This window comes from Cricetulus griseus, assembly GCF_003668045.3.
Source record: "Cricetulus griseus strain 17A/GY chromosome 1 unlocalized genomic scaffold, alternate assembly CriGri-PICRH-1.0 chr1_0, whole genome shotgun sequence".
Taxonomy (NCBI): domain Eukaryota; kingdom Metazoa; phylum Chordata; class Mammalia; order Rodentia; family Cricetidae; genus Cricetulus; species Cricetulus griseus.
Window position 1 is genome coordinate 263,331,734 of NW_023276806.1, and position 19,672 is coordinate 263,351,405.

Consider the following 19,672-nt stretch of genomic DNA (forward strand, 5'->3'; position numbering starts at 1 on the left):
AATGGGGAATTAGCCAGGAACAGTGGTGAATGCCTGGGAGCCAAGCAGCTCTGAAGGCTTCGGACGATGGCTTGAACCCAGGGGTTCAAAGAAAGAAATGGCGATTCAGGCATTGGGATATATTTTGAACTGAATAAAAATGAAAACATGGCATAAAAATGTGTGGGAGTATTAAAGCAATATTTGGGGGGAATTTCAATACAGCACACTAGAGATAGAAAAGACTGAAAGCAATACTTCAGCAGCTTCTTCAAGAAATGAGAAAGAGAAAAGATGCCAGCAAGATGACTCATCAGATAAAGACAGCTGCTGCCAAGCCTGATATCTGCACCAGGGAGGCTGAGGCAGGAGGATGATTCTGAAGCCATCTGGGGCTATAAGCCAACATAGTGAGATGTTTTCTCAAAACAGGAACTAGGAAGTGGGGGGTACAAAGGCAAGGTTAAGCACAGAACAGGCATTTTCATTTCAAAACAGGAGACTAGAGTAGAACAGCAGCTTGCATTAAGTTCAAAAGTTGGCAGAGAAAGTTCTATTAAGTCATAAAGTCCCCAGTAGTCTTCTTGACTTCACAGCCATCTTCTGGACATATGGGGCCTTCAAGCAGCACTGCCTGTAAGGCTTTGTGGGTACTGGCTGTGCCACAGATCTCCCAGGCTGGAGCCTTGTGCCTGCTTCTCTCATGGGTTCTATAGTCCTGGAGTCCACACAGCATCCTAATTCTACAGTTCAAGAGTGTCATATGGAAGGCTCTGTGGTGGACAACTATAAAAAGAATTCCTGCCTACACCCCTTATGCTGTCTCATACATCCTTTAAGTCTAAAGGAGGCTGCACAGCCCCTTTGCCCTCAGCCCACAGCATGTGCACTGTGCTCGTCATCTGCAATTAGCACCATGTACACAGCACCAAGGCCTATTGATTTCACCTTCAGAGTGACAGTCTGAGTTGTACATGTGTCAGCCAGGGCAAAGGGACACTGTGCTGGAACACACTGCACTGCAACTCAGGGAGCAGAGTCCAGGGGTAGCACACCACAGTAAATGATGTCCCACAGTGTCTCCCCAGCAAACACAACCCTCAAAGATTTTGCCTCAAAGTCTTTTGCCTCAGATGTCTTCAGGGTCTTCCTTCTGTTTTCTTCACAAATACAACCTACTTTCTTCAATCTGTCTTAATCTTTTAGCAAATGTTTCCGTGGTCACACCATGAGTAATATCTAACACACTTTACAATTTTATTTTGGGGGGATTTTTATTGTCATTGTTTGATTTGTTGGTTGGGTTGTTGAGATGGGGTTCTACTCTATAGCCCAAGTTAGTATGGAACTCACTGCATAGCTCAGAAATGGCCTTGAACTCACAGGAATCATCCTGCCTCAGCCTCCAAATTCTGTCATCACACCTGTGAGCCACCATGCCTGGCTTTGTTTTAGTTCTTTAAGAGAGAGTATCACTATGTAGCTCCAAGCTTTTGTAAATGGCTTGCCTCTAAGTTTTACAAGTCTTTATTCCCCTTCTCTTGTTAATCCACCATTGTCATGTCTCTTCTGTTTCACTGCAAGCAACCGCCCAAAAGGTCTTCCTGCACTTTGACCACTCATCTGCCACTATCAGGTTCTGCATTCCACTAAGGTCTTGGGTGGGAGCTAGGAACCATAGTACCTAGCACAGGCCTTTAATCCCAGCACTTGGGAGGCAGAAGCAGGCAGATCTCTGTGAATTCAAGACCAGCCTGGTCTACAGACTGAGTTCTAGGACAGCCTCCAAAGCTGCATAGAGAAACCCTGTCTAAAAACACACAAAAGTTTCCATGAACTGGCTTGCTGGGTTAAGGAACTTGCCAACAAATCTAATGACCCGAACCAACTCCTACAAGTTGTCCTCTGGCACTAGTGTTCTGTGGCATGTATCACACACACACACACACACACACACACACACACACACACACACACACACACATGCTCACATACACTCATACACTTACACTCTCTGTCTCACACACACACACATACACACTCACATGTATGCACACACACACACAAATCTCACATATACACATACATATACATACCACTGTCGGGCTTTTTAAATTTTTTTGATTGAATAAATACATTTTAAGAAGAACAAATGTCACTTAATCCATAAATCTAAGTTTAACACTCAAAACTCAATGTAATTCAGTGTTACCAAGTAAATAAGAAAAGCTATAGGATTAGTTCAGAAGAAACAATTTAATAAAACAAAAAATCCTAAGAAAACTATAAAACTTGACATATAGTTTCTATGAAATACTGATGGTTAATATCATCCTGAAAGCCATAAAACAGCATTTTATCCTAGAATGAAAAATTTGAAGAGTTGCGGAGATGGCTCAGCAGTTAAGAACACAGGCTGCTCTTCCAGGAGCTGGGTCCAACTTCCAGCACCCACATAGCTGCTCACAACTGTCTGTAACTCTAGTTCCAGGAGATCTGCTGCCCTTCATTGGAGGAAAGAAAAGAAAGCCCGTTCCACTCACTTCTGTTTTACTGCATATCAAAGGTGTGGTTTGGAGTGGTGGGTACGTCAAGCACAAAAACTAAATGGTATTCAAATTGGAGAGGAAGTAGTAAAACTGCTTTTATTCCCAGATATCACTGAATGGAGTATCTAATAGACTCTACAACAAACACTACAGAGAAATCTAAGTACAGCAAGATCTGAGTACAAGACTGGTGTGCAACAAACAACTATATATTCATACATAGCAATGAAGAGATGGGGGAAACTAACAATTTTTAAGTATTTCTATGAGAAGGCCAAATCCAGACTATCACCAACTCAGATTATATTACTATGTCATTGAAGGATTGGAGAGTAAATCTAGATTATTTCACGTCATGAAAAACTGTAAATGCTTAACTTTTACTGAAACCCAGTTACACTCATTCACATATTATTTAAGGCTACTTTGAACTACAGTGAGAGCTGATTAGCTACAGAACTGACTATATCGTTTATAACGACTAAAACATTGACTGCCGGTCCTTTATGAGGGGTGCTGTTGATGTCCCCATACCTTTCCCTCCCTTAGCTGACCCCCCTCCCCCAACAAAGGAACGTTCGAGTCACAGCTATTCCTAAAAGCTCAAAATTCCTTTCCTCTCCCTTCCTAAATGCCACACCTACTATCAGGGAATCATGTAGAACCCCAGTACTCTGGAAGAACAAGGGCTCTTAACCACTGAGCCATCTCTCCAGACCCGAATTTTACTTCTTGATTATTTGTTTTCAAGCAAAGTTTCATGTGGCCCAGGCTGGCCTCAAACTCACTTTGCAGTTGAGGATGACTCTGAGCTCGTGGTCCTCCTGCCTCTACCTCCTGAATGCTGGTATTGCTGGTCCTTTTATAACTGTATTTTCTGGAGGATAAGCACAGAGCAGACTAACGTTTGCTATGAATCAAGGCTGCCTCAATACCCTGCCCTCCCCTTCAATTCTTCAAGCCTTATTTGCTTATGTTTGTGATGCTGGCGACTGAACCCAGGACCTTGTACACACTAGGCAAATACTCTACTACTTAGCTACATCCCAAGCTTAAGTTTTCTTAAAACCATACTTTATAAACAGCAATACAATTGACATATTGAATAACACTACAATAGAATGATTTGAGTTTTAAATGGAATGAAAAAAGAAAAAAGGAAAAATCTCCAGTTACCGAACCACATCCTCCAGAACAACAAAAAATTTTTTTCTAAAGTGGATCAATGAGACAAATGTACTCAGCAACTAATCATGTCTTAGTGTACTGATAATCAATGGGGTTAAAAGGAGCCCAACTTTCACAACCACTGCTTCAAAAGAGTAACACCTATTAGATTCTTTTGGGGAAAAAAATGATTATTGCTATTTCAATATACTGAAAGTTGAATTCACACTTACACACACACACACATCTATGACACAGTTACAACTAGAGAAGAGTTTGAAGTCCTCCCTCATGACTTGTGTCCTTTTGCCCATTTTCTTCATCACCTATAACAGTCCCCCTTCTTAACTTTCAGATTTAATCCACACTTATACCTGTTTATATACATGTGGTTTGGTTTTTCAGAGTTTGGATCACCTCTCTTAATATGCTTTCCAAGTTCATCCTGCAAATTTTGTGATTTCATTTTTATTTACAGCTGAATAATACTCCACTGAATGTATGTGTTGTAATTTTTAAAAAGGTGTGAGAGGAAGATACCACACGACAGAACTTGGGTTGAGGGGTTTTTATTGGGGGGGAAATGAATGGAAAAGGGGGAAGGGGAGAAGGGGAGACTGGCCTCTGGGAGCAGGAGCAGCAGAAGAGAGTGGCAGAGAGAGAGAAGGAGAGACAGAGAGACAAGCAGAGAGAGAGAGAAAGAGAACGATGGGTAGTGAATGTGCACAGGTGGCTTGCAGCTGAGGGAGTATCCTGTCAGAACCCCAAGAGCAGGCCAGTACAGACGCCTGCATACTGACTATATTTTCATTATCAATTAATGGATTTTAGGCTATTTCCAAGTCCTTGGTGTTATGAATAGACCAGCTATCAAGGCAGATGTGCAAATATCTCTGTGATAGAATATCTTTAGGTAAATGCCCAGGAGTAGTGCAGGAGTCGCCAAACTGACTACCATAATGGCTATATTAATCTCCACTCCCACCATCAGTGAGTAAGCATTCCTCTTTCCCAGATCAGATTTCCCAATAGCCAGTGACTAGGATGAGATAGTATCACGGTGTAGTTTCAATTTGCACTTCCTTGATTTCTACGGGTTGGTCACTAAGCTACATCCCCAAAACCAATTTGATCATGAAGTTCTTTCAGATCAAATAACTGGGGTGGGGGGAAGCCCACTACAACCAAAAACTTCAGAGCTCATGAGAGGTTTTTTTTTTTTGGTTGTTTTTTTTTTTTTTTTACTTTGCAGCTAGTCTATTCAGTACTAACAATTCCAACCAGTGGGAATTTCCTTTAGTATTATTTGCTGGCACATACTCACAATTCCAGGGACCTGTCAACCTCTACCAGGGGGCACTTTATGCACATGACACACACACAGATGAACACACACACACACACACACACACACACACACACACACACACACGGAGAGGAGAAAACTCCTGAGGTTTGGATCACATATTGACCTTTGTGTACGTGCTGTGTGTTTGTGTGTGTGCTTGCACATAGACATGCAGTGCCACAGTGCATGCGGCAGTTAGAAGAACACTTGGGTGCCAGCCCTCAACTTCCATCTTGAGACAGGTCTCCTGTCTGCTGCTGCATACCACAGGCTACCTGGCCAGTGGGTGGCTAGCAATCCTCCTGTCTCCTCAGAACTTGCCACTGCAGTGCTGCAATGACAGACGCGCACTACCGTGTCTGCTTTATTTGGGTTCTGGGGATCCAAACTCCAGTCCTCATTCTTGTGAAGCAAGAGCCTTATTCACCCACTGAGCCCCCCAGCTCAAGAACTGCATTTTTAAGGATAATCCAAACAGGAAATGCTTAATATCAAAGCTAATGGCTTTTTGCATCTATGGTCATACTTACTCTCAGAAACTAATTCAGATCTAAAAATACAGCTCAGTTGATGGAGTGTTTGCTGAGCACACACAGGTCCCTACACTCAGTCCCCAGCACTGCATAAACCTGAACAAGGTGCCATACCTCTAATTGTAGCGTTTGGGAGATGGAGTCCGAAGAATCAAAAGTGTGAGGTCATCACTGTCTACACAGTGGGTTTGAGGACAGCCTGAACTACAAAAGATCCAGTCTCAAAAAAAAAAAAAAAACAAAACAAAACAAAACAAAAAAACCCAAAACCATACTAAATCCCGCCCCCCCCCCCTTGGTTTTTTGAGATAGGACCTCTCTTTGTAGACTTGGCTGTCCTGGAACTCCACCTGCTTTGGCCTCCTGAGGGCTGCAGCTGTACTTGAATCTTAACAGCAACAGCCCAGAAACTTTTCCTTAAACTCACTAACAGTGAACCAAGACTTCATGCTCTCTTTATTTCAAAACTCACAATAAAGAAACTGTCCTGTATTTACCATTTGCAATTAACAGACACCATCATTCAGTACCACCATCATAAATGATGCTGAATCTTTTTTAACAGGGCCTACCTACATTGCTCAGACTGACTACAGACTACTAGACGCAAGCAATCCTTCCACCTCAGCCCCCAATATAACTGAAACTACAAGCTTGTAAAACCACATCCAATTAGATACTGAATTTTAAAATGTCTTTAGATTTATTTATGTGTATGAGTGTTTTGCAAGAACATACGTATGGGTACTACATGCATGCTTCACGCCCATGAAGTCAAAAAGAAGGTGTTGGGTCCCTTGCATCTGGAGTTACAGATGGTTGTGAGATACCATGTTATGTGGGTGCTGGGAACCAAACCCAGGTTCTCTTTAAGAGCAACAAATGCTCTTAGCCACTGAGTCAACTCTCCAGCCCCTAAATCACTAATGTTATCACCAAGAAACTAGGGTGGTTTTTGATTTACTTTGTTTTTTTGTTTGTTTGTTTTTTTCTATTTTAGAAATGATGGACCTTTAAATTGGATAAAATTCAATGTCATTAAAACTCCAAACACTTGGCCAGGCAGTAGTGGCGATCGCACTCTGACACTCCCAAGAATGCCAATAAAGTTCACACTGAATCAGAGGGTGAAGGTAGTTACTAGCTGACCAGAATTAACCATAGAGGTTTTGGAGGACCTAGGACACATAGAGAGACGGGAAATAGTAGGAAGGGGATTAGAAGGATTCTCAGCCTTTTGGACTGAGGAAGGAGAGAGAAGTCACTGATCACTTCTTTGCCACCGCTTCTTCTCTGATGGTACAGGTTTTTGTTTTTGTTTTTGTTTTACCTTGGTATCTAAATCAATAAACACTTCACAGTGTCATGCAGACACTGAAAACTGTAGACAAGGGTTCTTTACTATTAAATCTGCTCCCGAAGCTCCTCTGTATGTGTACACACAGAATGATGGAGAAATGAAGATCCAGCAAGGAAAGCTTACTTGCCCAAAGCCATGAAGCCAAAAAAAAAAAAAAAAAAAAAAAATCTCTCCAACTCTTGACACAGTCACCATTCCTCTATTAAGTTGAGATGTTTGCATAACACTTGTGCAAGATAAACATGTGATTTAAATATGCATATGGCTATTTAGCAAATCTTGGATGTGAAGCAAACCTTACCCTGATAGGAATTTTGATCCTTTGCAATACCTGAGCCATCTGATCAAATGAGCTTCATCGAGTCAGTTAGAATGTGAACCTCTGCCTCAGAAGTCACAACACCCTAGGCAAACTTCACCTCAACTGTCCACTCTGCATCAGACACTGACATTTTGACTGATACCAAAAGACACCTTGATAGAGTTTTTCTATGGTACAATAATCACTTTCTTACTGGAACACCAAGGAAATCCTTACACACCTGGGATATACATAGGCAAACACACAAAACAATCTCAAGCTATGCAGAGTTGCTGAGAATTAGAACATTGGTGTACACTAGACCCAAAGGGAAAATGAGACGTTTTTTAATTGGGAGTAAATGATAGGGGGACATCAGCTCTTTCTCAATAGGAAAAAAATTTAACAAGACCAATAGTTTTTCTCCACATCCCGTTCTATATTGGTTTGACTATTTTGCAATAAACATGTATTACTTTTATACTTTTTAAATTAAAAAATTACAATTGTCCTTGTTGCACAGGGCATTAGAGGCTCTCTGGCGATGATAACTAAAATCTGTAGACACTCAAGTCTCTTATAGAATGATAAAGTTGAGCTAGTAGTTTGGTGGTAAGCCTGTAATTAATTCCAGCTACTCAAGAGGCTGAAGCAGGACTGAAAGTTCCAGGCCTGTGTGGCAACAAAGTGAGGGATATAGCAGTTTGGGATACTTGGTCTGACCTCCATCTCCAAACTAAAGATTAAGAGACTAGCGAGATTGGGGATATAGTTTAGCTATAAAGCATGTATCTAGCCATACTCCATGTCCTTAATTCCAAAGATGGGGAGTGAAATTATTCATAGACAACTTAATAACCTCAAGCACACGTCAATTAGCAATAGTTTCTTATATGAATCCAGTGCAATGAAAGGACAAGAAAAAAAATCTCTTATCAATTCAACACAGACATAATGTTTCGAAACTTTTTCCTAATGTATTGAAGGAGGACAGTGCCTTTACAACCGCCTATGCAACAACACGGGTCCCTCACTCCAAACCTTTAGAAAGAACTGCTGTTGCGTGTGGTCCGCTGCTGAATGCTGAATTCACCTCAGATTTAGCCTCCTGAGTGACAAACCTTTACTGGGCTCCATAATTTGTCTATTTATTTATTTTTATTTTGAGACAGAGTGTCTCGCTCTGCAGCCCAACTCCGAGCTAGCCCTGCCTCAGCCTCCCGAGTGCCTGTCTGGGCCAAAGCTTCAGATTCTTTTTCATGACGGAGTCAATTTTCCATGTTATCAGGCGGTTCCTTCCCCACCTGCACTTTAGGGGCAGATCTTCAAGAGAACAAGCAAATCAGGGTTGCCTGTATTTGAATGATCACGGAAATTTTCGTTCGGTTTGCGAATAGCTAAACCCACCCAGAAACAAAACAAAACAAAACAAAACACACACACACACACACACACACACACACACACACACACACACACCACACACACACGTCTCAAACGTAACCATTGCTGGAAAACGCAGCATTTCTTCAACCACACACACCCAACCCGACACAACTGGCCAAGTCTCAAGAATAAAGAACACTGCCAGCTTCAAACAGCCAGCTCCTAACAGCGAGATGCAGCCTTCCTCCCCACCCTCAATCCTCCCTGCAGACGGGGAAGGCAACCTGTCCCAGCCCAGGGCGCGGGAGCAGGGGGATGGCCCGTCCCTCTCGTCGGCACGGGAAACCCAAGCACGAGGGTGGCACCCAGCCTCTCCGCAAGGATGAGACCCGCAGCTAGCTGGGTACCAAACACACCGGGCAAGGTTCCCGAGGGGGTGTCTGCCCAGCAAGCTGCGAGGTCCGCCGGGGAAGGAGACGGCGCAGGCGCCGATGGCTGCCGGTGGAGGGAGGGGGTGGCAAGGGGGACAGCGCAGGCGCGGGGCCGCCAGGGTCTGCGGGGCCGCCCGGGCCTGGCCGCGCGGGCGGCGCTGAGGAGACGACCATGCCCGCGGCACAAGCGGAGAGGACCCTGCCCCGGCTCTTACCGCGCGGCACCGCCTCGCTCACTCGCTGGCTCCGGGCTGGGGCCGGGCGGCGAGCTCGCCCGGTGGCGCGGCCCGGATCCGTTGAGTCCGGCCTCAGGGCAGCAGCCAACCCCGTGCACGGCGCCGCTCCTTCGGCCCGCCCCGTCTCCCTGGCGGCTCCCGCCCCTTAGCCACCCATGACGGACCAGCGCCGCCCCGTCCCCGCCCCCCCACGCCGCGCACGCGCACGCGCCCCGTCCGTCGCCTCGCCGGCCCAGCACTGCGCACGCGCCAGCCGTCTCCGCGCAGGGTCCCGGGCTGCGCGTGCGCGGTGCGAGTCGGCGGTGCCACTTTTGTAGTTGGCAGGCGTTGCGTTGCGTCGCTGTAGCTGTGTTCCGTAGGGAGGTACGTGCAGAAGCCCCTAGCTCCAGGTTTTTCTCTCGTAGTCAGAGTGTGCCGAGTGCTTTGCTCTTTTTTGTTTGTTTGTTTGTTTGTTTTCGAGACAGGGTTTCTCTGTGCAGCTTTGGAGCCTGTCCTTGAAGTCGCTTCGATAGATAGACCAGGCTGCCCTCGAACTCACAGAGATCCTCCTGCCTCTGCCTCCCGAGTGCTGGGATTAAAGGCGTGCGTGGCCACCGCCTGGCTGGTTCTTCGCTCTTAAGCTGACAAAAATGCACATAACCGGTCCTCCTGGTACGGATGAGGAACGCAAATCTAGTGAGCAACACCTGTCCCCACCTGCGCATTCCCAAAGGGGACGAGAATACTAGCGTTAAAGTTATAAAGTTAAGGAGTCTTATACGTTCATGTAATTCCCCGATGGCTTTTATTTTAATTTTTAATTTGCCTTAGTTAATGTGTCTATTGCTATGATAAAGCTCTATGACCAAAGCCAACTTGGGGAAGGGAGGGTTTATGCAACTCTCAGGCCACACTCCATCACTGAGAGAAGTCGGGGCAGGAACTGAAGAAGCCTTGGAGGGACAGATAGTTGGCTTGCTCCTCAAGCTTGCTTTACCCAGGACCACCTCCCCGGGGTGGCACTGCCCCCAGTGAAACTGGGTCCTCCCACGTCAATAATTAATCAAGAAAATGCCCTACATATTTGCCTGTAGGTAATCTGATGAAGACATTCTCTCACCTGAAGTTGCTCTTCCCAAACAATTCTAAACTTAGGTCAAACCCACGAAACTTAGCCAAAACATTATCCTTTGATGTTTTCTTTAAGAATTTATCCCCGGGGCTGGGCGTTGGTGGTGCAAGCCTTTAATTCCAACAGAGGCAGAGGCAGGCGGATCTCTGTGAGTTCGAGGCCAGCCTGGTCTACAGGGTGAGTTCCAGGATAGGCAGGCTCCAAAGCTACAGAGAAACCCTGTCTTGAAAAACAAAAAAGAATTTATCCCTGGGTGAAGGTGGTTCATGCCTTTAATCCCAACACTTCAGAGACAGGCAGATCTCTGTGAGATCCAGGACAGCCTAGTCTACAGAGTGAGTTCCACTGTCTACGGAAAAACAAAAAAGAATTTATCTCTGATTCACTGGATATAGTGGCACACACATTTAATCCCAGCACTCAAGAGGCAGGCAGGTCTCTGAATTCAAGTCCAGTATGGTCTACATACAGAGCAAGTTCCAGGACAGCTAGGGCTACACAGAGAAATCCTGTCTCGAAAAAAAACAAAAACAAAAAACAAACAAGGGCTGGAGAGATGGCTCAGAGGTTAAGAGCACTGGCTGCTCTTCTAGGGGTCCTGAGTTCAATTCCCAGCAACTACATGGTGGCTCACAACCATCTATAATGAGATCTGGTGCCTCTTCTGGCCTGCAGGCATACATGTAGGCAGACCACTGTATACAAGATAGATAAATAAATAAAACTTAAAAAAACAAAACTCTTAAAATCTCTGTGAGTTCAAGGCCAGCCTGGTCTCCAGAGTGAGTGCCAGGATAGGCTCCACAGAGAAAGCTACACAGAGAAACCCTGTCTTGGAAAAAGAAAAAAACAAACAAAAAATAAAGAAATTTTTTTGTTACTTGCCCAAAATTACAAGCTAGCAATGGCAAAACTAGAAGTGGGCCAGAGCCTTGGAGACTGAATGGGGTGCTTGATTTCTAAGTTCCTTAACACTTAACCATCTATCCTCCCTCCAACCCCAGGGACTTTATTTTTAATGAAATTTCAGTTTTGTTTTGTTTTGTTTTTTAATGCTCAGAATTGAAGCCAGAACCTGACATGCTACAAATGTGGTTTTCTACCACAGGGCCTTCATCTCAAAACTTAGGGATGGTTTTCAGAGAGTAAAATATACTTGTACAAGTATACAGTAAACATTCGTTAGAACATTCATTCATTGAATTCATTAATTAAATGAAGGAGTTGATATGTCTGCAAAGAATTCAAGAATCAGAAAGATTCATAGATTGGGAGTATTTGAATACATTTGCTCATGGAGGCAAAGCCTGCTTTCTCACTGTCTGGGGAATGGCAGTTACCCTCAGGTGAGTAGGAACCGTTTGCACTACTGAATGTTTTCTATAATTCCTAGAATTGTAAAAAGAGTCAAAGGTACATGGTAACCTTGAGACCCCTCTTCTGCCACTGCCTCCTAACAGTAATCCCCTCCTCCCCGCCACTGCTCCTCTTTTTGTTTAGCCAGACCTATTCTGAGGGCCATCCTCCCCTGTTTAGCCTCAGCCTCTCACCCACTTTCCTTCCCCCAATCAAACCTCTACCTGCTCCTCCACCTCCCCCCCTCACCCCCGACCCGACCCCTCCCCCGCAACACACACACACACTTGCTCTCATTGGACTCCTCTCATTGAACCCCACTCTGTCTTCCACTCCACAGGGGTACTGGACCTGAGGGCCCCACGTGCCCATGTCTCCCTCTTCCTCACTGATCTCTCTCAAATGTTTGGGCCTGTTGTCCGACACCAATTTCTACCACAACAATTTTCAGTATATTACCCAGTCCTTAAACCTAAACCAGGTTTATGTCATCCTGACCTCCTTTCTGTCTCCCAAGGAAAGAGAGTGTGTCCAGATGGCAGCTCCTCAGGCACACGACAATGCTCTTTGTGTCCAGGATAGATCACAATTCAGTAGGTGCTGCGCCAGTTCCAAACACCAATCCTTATTGAATTATCAGCCCAATTCAGATGAGCTCCACAACCAGGGCTTCATAACTACTTGCCTCCTGGCAAGAAGGTGGCAGCATTTACGGTGGTCAATTCTGACAAAAATGAAAGAAATTACTTGGAGGGTCTATGAAAATCCAGCCTTATTTTTCTCTCACTTATTGTCTGCAAGAGGGCTCGGTGAAACCAACAAACTAGACCTCTCCATGGGTAGAAAGAAACGTTTATTGGCAATCAAACTGTCAAGGCTAATTTCCCAGGGGACAGAGAGAAGAGGAAATGGTAAAGAAGCAAGCCAGTTTTATAGGACAGTCAGCAGGGTGTGGTCTTTGAGCTGACAGAGGCTATTCAGATTGACCAGGAACTAGAGTCCTTGCAGGAGGTAGTTGACCTTTGGGGTGGACTAAGGGAGGTTCCTGGTAAACAGACGCCTTTAGGAGCCCAGCTTTAGATCTAACACTTATCAGAAACTAAACAAACCAACCTGACCTTGGATAACAATGGGAAAATTATATCAACCCCCTTCATTTCAGCTTTCAATTGGCACCTGATAGTAGAAAACAGATTCAAAGACCAGAGGACAGTTCTGTACCCTTATAGCAGTAACAGAAGGATCTTAAAAGTAAAAACCTTAGCTGGGCATTGGTGGCTCACGCCTTTAGTCCCAGAGGCAGGTGGATCTCTGTGAGTTCAAGACCAGCCCGGTCTACAAGAGCTAGTTCCAGGATAGCCTCCAAAGCCACAGGGAAACCCTGTCTCAAAAAAAAACAAAAATGAATAAACAAATAAATAAAATTAAAAAGTAAAAAGTAAAACCTTAAAGAAGATGAGGTGAAATAGCAAATGCTGGTGGCAGCCTTCTGCCAAGGTTCACCACAGGGTAACTCCAACATGGGAGAGAGACTCTCCCCACTTAGGGCTGGAATGCCTAAGGCCTGCTTTAAATGTAGCCATTGGGCCACTGGGCAAGAACGTGCCTTGCCCCTGCTCTGTGTGTGGCAAAAGAGACACTAGAAATCAGTCAAAGCGAAGAAGGATGCTAGATCACTCAGCTTCTGTCCTTGCTAGGTCATTTTGTTTTGTTTTTTTCGAGACAGGGTTTCTCTGTTTTGCTTTTGGATGTTGTCCTGGAACTCGCTCATTAGACCAGGCTGGCCTCGAGCTCACAGAGATCTGCCTCCCATGTGCTGGGGTCAAAGGCATGCACCACCAATGCCCTGCCCCTTGCTAGGTCTTAAACACCAGACTCCTAGGATAGGTGGATTTGTTGGGATTGAGAGCTGCTACCAACTGACAGGTTGCTGCTCCCGCCACCATCATTTATTTTTCTCAAACCTGGGACAACACTGTCACTAGCTAGCAAGCAAGATTGTGTCTTTTTTCACTGATCCATGGGGCAGATTATTTCTTTTTTAACCATAATTTCCTGAGGCGGAAGGCATTCTATCCAAGCCCAGACAGACAGCTCCATCCCTACGTAGTCTGTTTGGACGTCCCCTTTCCTATTCCTTCCTGGTCATTCCTCATCATCTGACCCTTGCCCTGGAACATGATATTCAAGAAAAGTTGCATATCTCTATGACTGGTCCATCACAAAGCCCATGTGAAGCAACTTTCTTCTACTACTCTGTCATGCAGAGTCATCACTTCCTTCCTGGGGCTCTTACTGCTCTGTTACCATCCAGTCACCCCCTTCTCACTGTTGCTCCCCATGGCACAAATCAAACTACACCATCTCTCCACCTTTGTGCATCAAGCTCAGTATCAGCAAGGGTTAGAAAGGAGGAAGCCCATAATTATCAGACTCTTCAAAGCCTGACTTTTATAGCCTACTAACTCTCCCCACACACACACAACACTTCAAGGTTCACACCCAATTAACAAAGCTGTAATTCCTAGCCACTTGGTGGTCTCCATCGTTTAGGCCTCACATGTTCCTTCTTCCACCTCTCGTTTCTCTAACATGGACCTCAACAGTCACTCTCTTTATTATTCCCCTCAGCCCATCTTGTCCGATCCTTTTGCATTTTTCTGGGCAGTCGTGACACCCAAATGTCCACTCATCTTACCTGGATAGTCACGCCCCAGAGATTTTTGGATAGCTCTCATCTGTTTAGCCAGGCCCTTGCTCACCACCTACCGAGCCTCAGTGTTGCTCCCAGGACTCTCCTCCAGTGTGTAGATGACCTCTTTCTCTGAAGCCCCTCTTCTGATCTATCTTTATAACATATCTCTACCTTCCTTCCTTTTCAGGCTGCCCAGGGATATTGGGTGTCCTGTTCTATACCCTATATGGCCTCCCTATAAGTTACCTGCACTGGCCTCATCCTAACCCCCTCTTCCTGGATTATAACTCAAAGTTGCAACACTCTAATCCAGGACAAAACCCTACAAACTAAATGGGGCTTTCCTTTCTGGGCTAGCAGGTTGATTTTATACTCAGACCCCCAACTTTGGGGGTCTTCCTAAACCTCTTTACTAAGTAAGCTATTCATAGTCCTTGTATAGAACCTGGACCCCTCCCATCCTATCCTAACCTTATGTTCCAAGCACCAAGCCTGTCAGGACATTCCTGTTTCAGGGTTACCAACTCCCTCTCAAACGTTGACCCTGTTTGTACATACCTCTCACAACTGAGCCTACGGTCTACCTCAGATTTATGGAGATTCATCCAAAGTGGTAGCCCACCTGTCTAAACACTTAGACTGAGAGGCGAAGGGTTGGCCTTATTGCTTAAAGACCCGTGGGGCTTCCTCTCTCTTAATGATAGAAAGCCTTGAAACTGACTCTATCAACCCTTTTCCATCCCTGCCTTCCACAATTCCATAAGCTCAAAAGTTAACCAGTCTCTCCCCTTCCTCCCTCCCTCTTACAGGCAACAGGTACATAAATAGTTTGTACAAAACCTCATTATATCCTTTTTCTAAAAAAAAAAAAATTAAATTTATTTATCTTACATTTATGAGTATTTGACCTGCATGTGTGTATGTATACCGCATGCATGCCAGGTGTGCACCATGTTCATGTGGGGTCCCCTCAGAGGTCAGAAGAAGACATCAGATCCCTTGAGACTAAAGTTACTGAGGTTGTGAACCACCACGTGGGTGCTGGGAATTGAACTCAGGTCCCCAGCAAGAACAAGTGCACTTAACCACTGAGACATCTCTCAAGCTCCTGATTGACTTTCAGTGTTGTCAACCTCTTAATCCAGCCATCTGTCTGATGCTCCATTGTGTCAGAATGTACCACCCTAGAAGCTCAGTCTCTCCCCCTAGGCATCATCTCCCAACAGGCAGAAGTCATTGTTCTTACCTGACATGCTAGCACAAAACCAAAAGGTTACTGTGTATCTTGACTCCAGATATGCACACCTCATTCTCCACTCTCATGCCCTAACTTGGCCAGAGAAAAGCTCTCTCACTTCCTGGGGGACACCTATAATTAATACATAAACTCTTTCAAGCCACCCGCTTGCCTCTGATGGCAGCAGTCATCTACTGCAACACCCACCAAGGAGCCTTTGATCAGATAGCCAAAGGCATCACTCCAACTGACGCCCTTTAGAAACAGACACTAGCCCCTCTGTCACATAATCCCAGACATCCTCTAAATTCTGCTGTTTCCAACTTGTTTCATTTGTTGACTCTAATATTCTTCCAACCCTTGTCTCATTCCAAACTATCTAACCCCATGATGTGTGGAGGACAGGAGGTCCTTATGCTCACAGATAAGCACTAGGGAAACCAGGAATGATAAACATACAGTCTTGTCTCTTCATAGGAAGGGATGTGTATATTGTTTTCTCACCCAGAAGGCTGGGAATGGATGTTATTAATCACCTGGTGCTCTCTGTAGGACTAGGCCACACCCGAGTTCCCCAGACTTCTCCTCCCTAGGCCTTTATCTTTTTATTATAAAATTGTTGGCCAATGGAAAGGATTTTTATTGGCTAGCTCTGTCTTAATTATTAACCCATTTCTATAAATCTATGTATTTCTACGTGGTCTTGGCTTACTGAGAATGCCCAGACCTGTGTCTCCTTTGGTGGTTTCATGTCGTCTGTCTCTGGCAGGCTCTCTCCGCCTACCTTTCCCAGAATTCTCATCATCTCCTAGTCCCGCCTATCCTTCCTTCCTTCCTTCTATTGGCCAAACAGTGTTTTATTCATCAACCAATAAGAGAAACAAATAAACAAAAGGATACTCTCCATCATCTCCTCTTTTCTGTCTAAATGGGATTAGAAGCCACAACTACCAAGTAAATCAGGTCACCAGATGACAGCAGATTAGCTTCACTAGTCATGTGACACCATAATTCTTTTTTTTTCTTTTCAGATTTTTTTATTTGAATTAGAAACAAGATTGTTTTACGTGCCAATCCCAGTCCCCTTCTCCTTCCCGTCATCCCCTACCACCCCCCCAACTAAAACCCTACCTATCACCTATCCTTTCTTCTATTCTTCCCCTGACTCAACCTTTCTGCTCCCTCATGACCTCTGCATCCTTCCTCTTCTTCCCTTCTTGTTAGGAGCCGGTGCGTATGTAAGGAGCTGTTGGAAGCTGTGCGCATGCGCACTAGGTAACTTTGTAACTTTCCTGCCCTTAGTCTCCGCCCCTCCCGTGACGTCATATGGTTCGATCAGCTGACGTCACATGGTCCGAGGGTTTCAGCCAGTTAGAATGTAACACTTCTGAGGCAACGGTTGCCAGCCTATATAAGGAGGGGTTTTTGGGAGTTCAGGGTCTCCATTTTGTAAGCTATGCTCTTCCTCTCAAGAGGCATTAAAGCTTTACTGCAGAAGGATCCTGATTAGTGTCCCCGTGTCGTTTTTGCTGGCGAGGCGGTTAGCGCGGGACACCTTCTCATTCCCGTAGCTCCCTCCCCACCTCTTCCTGTGTTCTCAATTTGCTCAGGGGATCTTGACCCTTTCCCCTTCTCCAGGGGACCATGTATGTCTGTCTTAGGGTCCTCCTATTTACTAGATTCTCTGGCAGTGTGGATTGTAGGCTGGTAATCCTTTACTCTATGTCTAAAATCCACATATGAGTGAGTACATATCATGTTTGTCTTTTTGTGATTGGGTTACCTCGCTCAGAATGGTTTCTTCTAGTTCCATCCATTTTCCTGCAAATTTCAAGATTCCATTGTTTTTTTTCCGCTGAGTAGTACTTCATTGTGTAAATGTACCACATTTTCTCTATCCATTCTTCGGTTGAGGGGCATCTGAGCCTTTATCTTGAGCATTGCTTCTCAGTCAATGAAACCCATCCTTGGGATGTCACATGTGCTTTACACCCTGGTGACCTCTACGATATCTGTATTACTGAGAACATGCCAGACCCTACACCCTTAAGCTATAAAACTCACCTTTATGGAAGAGGTCACAGGCACCATGCAAAAGAGTTTTACTATAGTCGTGCCTTAAGCTTCATTGTGCACGTGGGATGGAGAGAACTTACTAGGACACAATTGTCCAAAATTGTACTGTGCTTAAATATGTCTAAAATAAACTGCCCAGTGTCAGACTGTGGAAGTTTGAGCCAACACCTGCTACTAAACTGTGTTGAACTGGATTTCATTCTTGTCTCACATGGATCATTGCTCTGCTGGTCATGGCATTTGCAAGGACCCCCACAATGATGTTCTCCAAAGAGAAAAAAAACGGGGGCGGGGGAAGCCACCTCAATGACTCCGGTTATGAAAAATGACTCTACTTATTCCCTGTGTGCTCAACGATGACATATCCTTCCCACCCTACCTAAGCAACGCCATGTGGGACACCAACTTCCTTTTACCTTTCTCAGGGCCTGTCTCCCCTGTCTTCCCACAGACGCTTCCTCAGCTTGGATAGAATTTACCCATCTAGGTCTGAGGAGATTCGAGAGACCACCCGTGTCCTTCCAGCTCAAATCATTCCTTACTTGTTGGCCTGCCATCGTCTCTGCAACCTAAAATGGGCCTGCTTTTGTTTTTTAAAATAACTCAACATCTGGCAACCTCCTTAGCTAGTAAATCCTCTCTTCATATTCCCTATAGACCTCGGTCATCAGAAATGGTGGACCATGCCAATGGTCTTCTTCACCAACAATACTTAACAAAACCGATTCTTGGGCTTAAATTGTCCTGGCCAGTTCTGCCTGTTTCTCTCCTTCATTTATGAGCTCTCTCTAGAAAGTCTCTTACCGTTAGCCCTTTCAAATGTATGTGTAGCAGGCCCATCTCTATATCCCCTCTCCCTAGCTCCTCATCCTCCTTCCCAGATGTATTTTGATTATATTGATCTACCACTTCCTGCCTCCAACACTCCCTAGTCCCACGACCTCTCATCCTTCCAACTCCATGTTATGTTGTTATGACAACCCCACCCCCAGTCCAGTTAGTGCTGTCTATACACATAAGTATATGGGGCCATCCACTGGGACATGGGCCACATACCAGCAAACACATCCCTGAAGGGGAGGGACTCTCTCTCTTTTATCAACTGTCAACTGCCCTTAGCTCCTCCACCAAAGGCAGGGGCCTCATCCACGCTTGAACTTTGATTGGCTTGACCTTGTGCTGGTAACCACAGCATCTGTGAGTTGATACGTGCAAGAGCCATGTCACCTTCAGAGTCCATACTTTTTATAGTTCCACTCCCCATCCACCAGCTCTTGTATTCTTTCTGCTCCCTTCTCCCTGATGTTTTCTGAGCCTTGGGTGTGGGAGTGGAGATTGATACAGATGACTCATCCACAACTGAGCACTCAACACTTATTTATTCCCAGCACTTTGTTCAGTTATAACTCTCTACATCTGTCACTACCTACTGCAAAAAGACACTTCTCCGACCAAAGTTGAGAGCTGCACAAACCTATGGTGTATTAGGATTCTCTAGAGAAACAGAACTGATGAATATCATTTATATACCCCATATTATAATTTATATATCCCACATATGTAATTATATATCCCATGTCCATATAATTTAGGCTTACAGGTTATGTTCTGACTATTCCAACAATGGCTATCTCCCGATGGGAGGTCAAGAATCCAGTAGTTGTTGAGTCCATAGGCTGGATGCCCCAGCTGGACTTCAGTATACACCAGAATCCCAAAGAAGTAGGCTCTAATACCAGTGAAGGAATGCACTTGCCAGCAAGAGTGAGAGAGCAAGCAGGCAAAGAGCAAGAGCTTCCTCATTCCCTGCCCTTTATATAGGCTGCCACCTGAAGGTGTAGCCCAGATTTAAGGTGCATCTTCCCCACCTCAAAAGGTCTGGATTTAAGGTGGGTCTTTCAACTTCG

The 19,672-nt window shown here is 45.0% G+C and overlaps 1 protein-coding gene across 2 annotated transcripts in view; it reads right to left on the reverse strand.

Moving 5' to 3' along the window:
• LOC100768534 (cytospin-A) overlaps nucleotides 1-9,425 on the reverse strand; it is a 96,381-nt gene extending 86,956 nt beyond the window's left edge. Inside the window, exons 1-2 of one of the 2 annotated variants that reach the window (XM_027394198.2) lie at nucleotides 9,270-9,399; nucleotides 3,317-3,405 (exon numbers count right to left, since the gene is read on the reverse strand). The gene's annotated coding sequence lies outside the window, so the exon portion shown is untranslated. Of the gene's footprint in view, nucleotides 1-3,316; nucleotides 3,406-9,269 lie in introns of both variants that reach the window. The other variant, XM_027394199.2, reaches the window with a different exon arrangement.
• Between the last annotated feature and the right edge of the window lie 10,247 nt (nucleotides 9,426-19,672).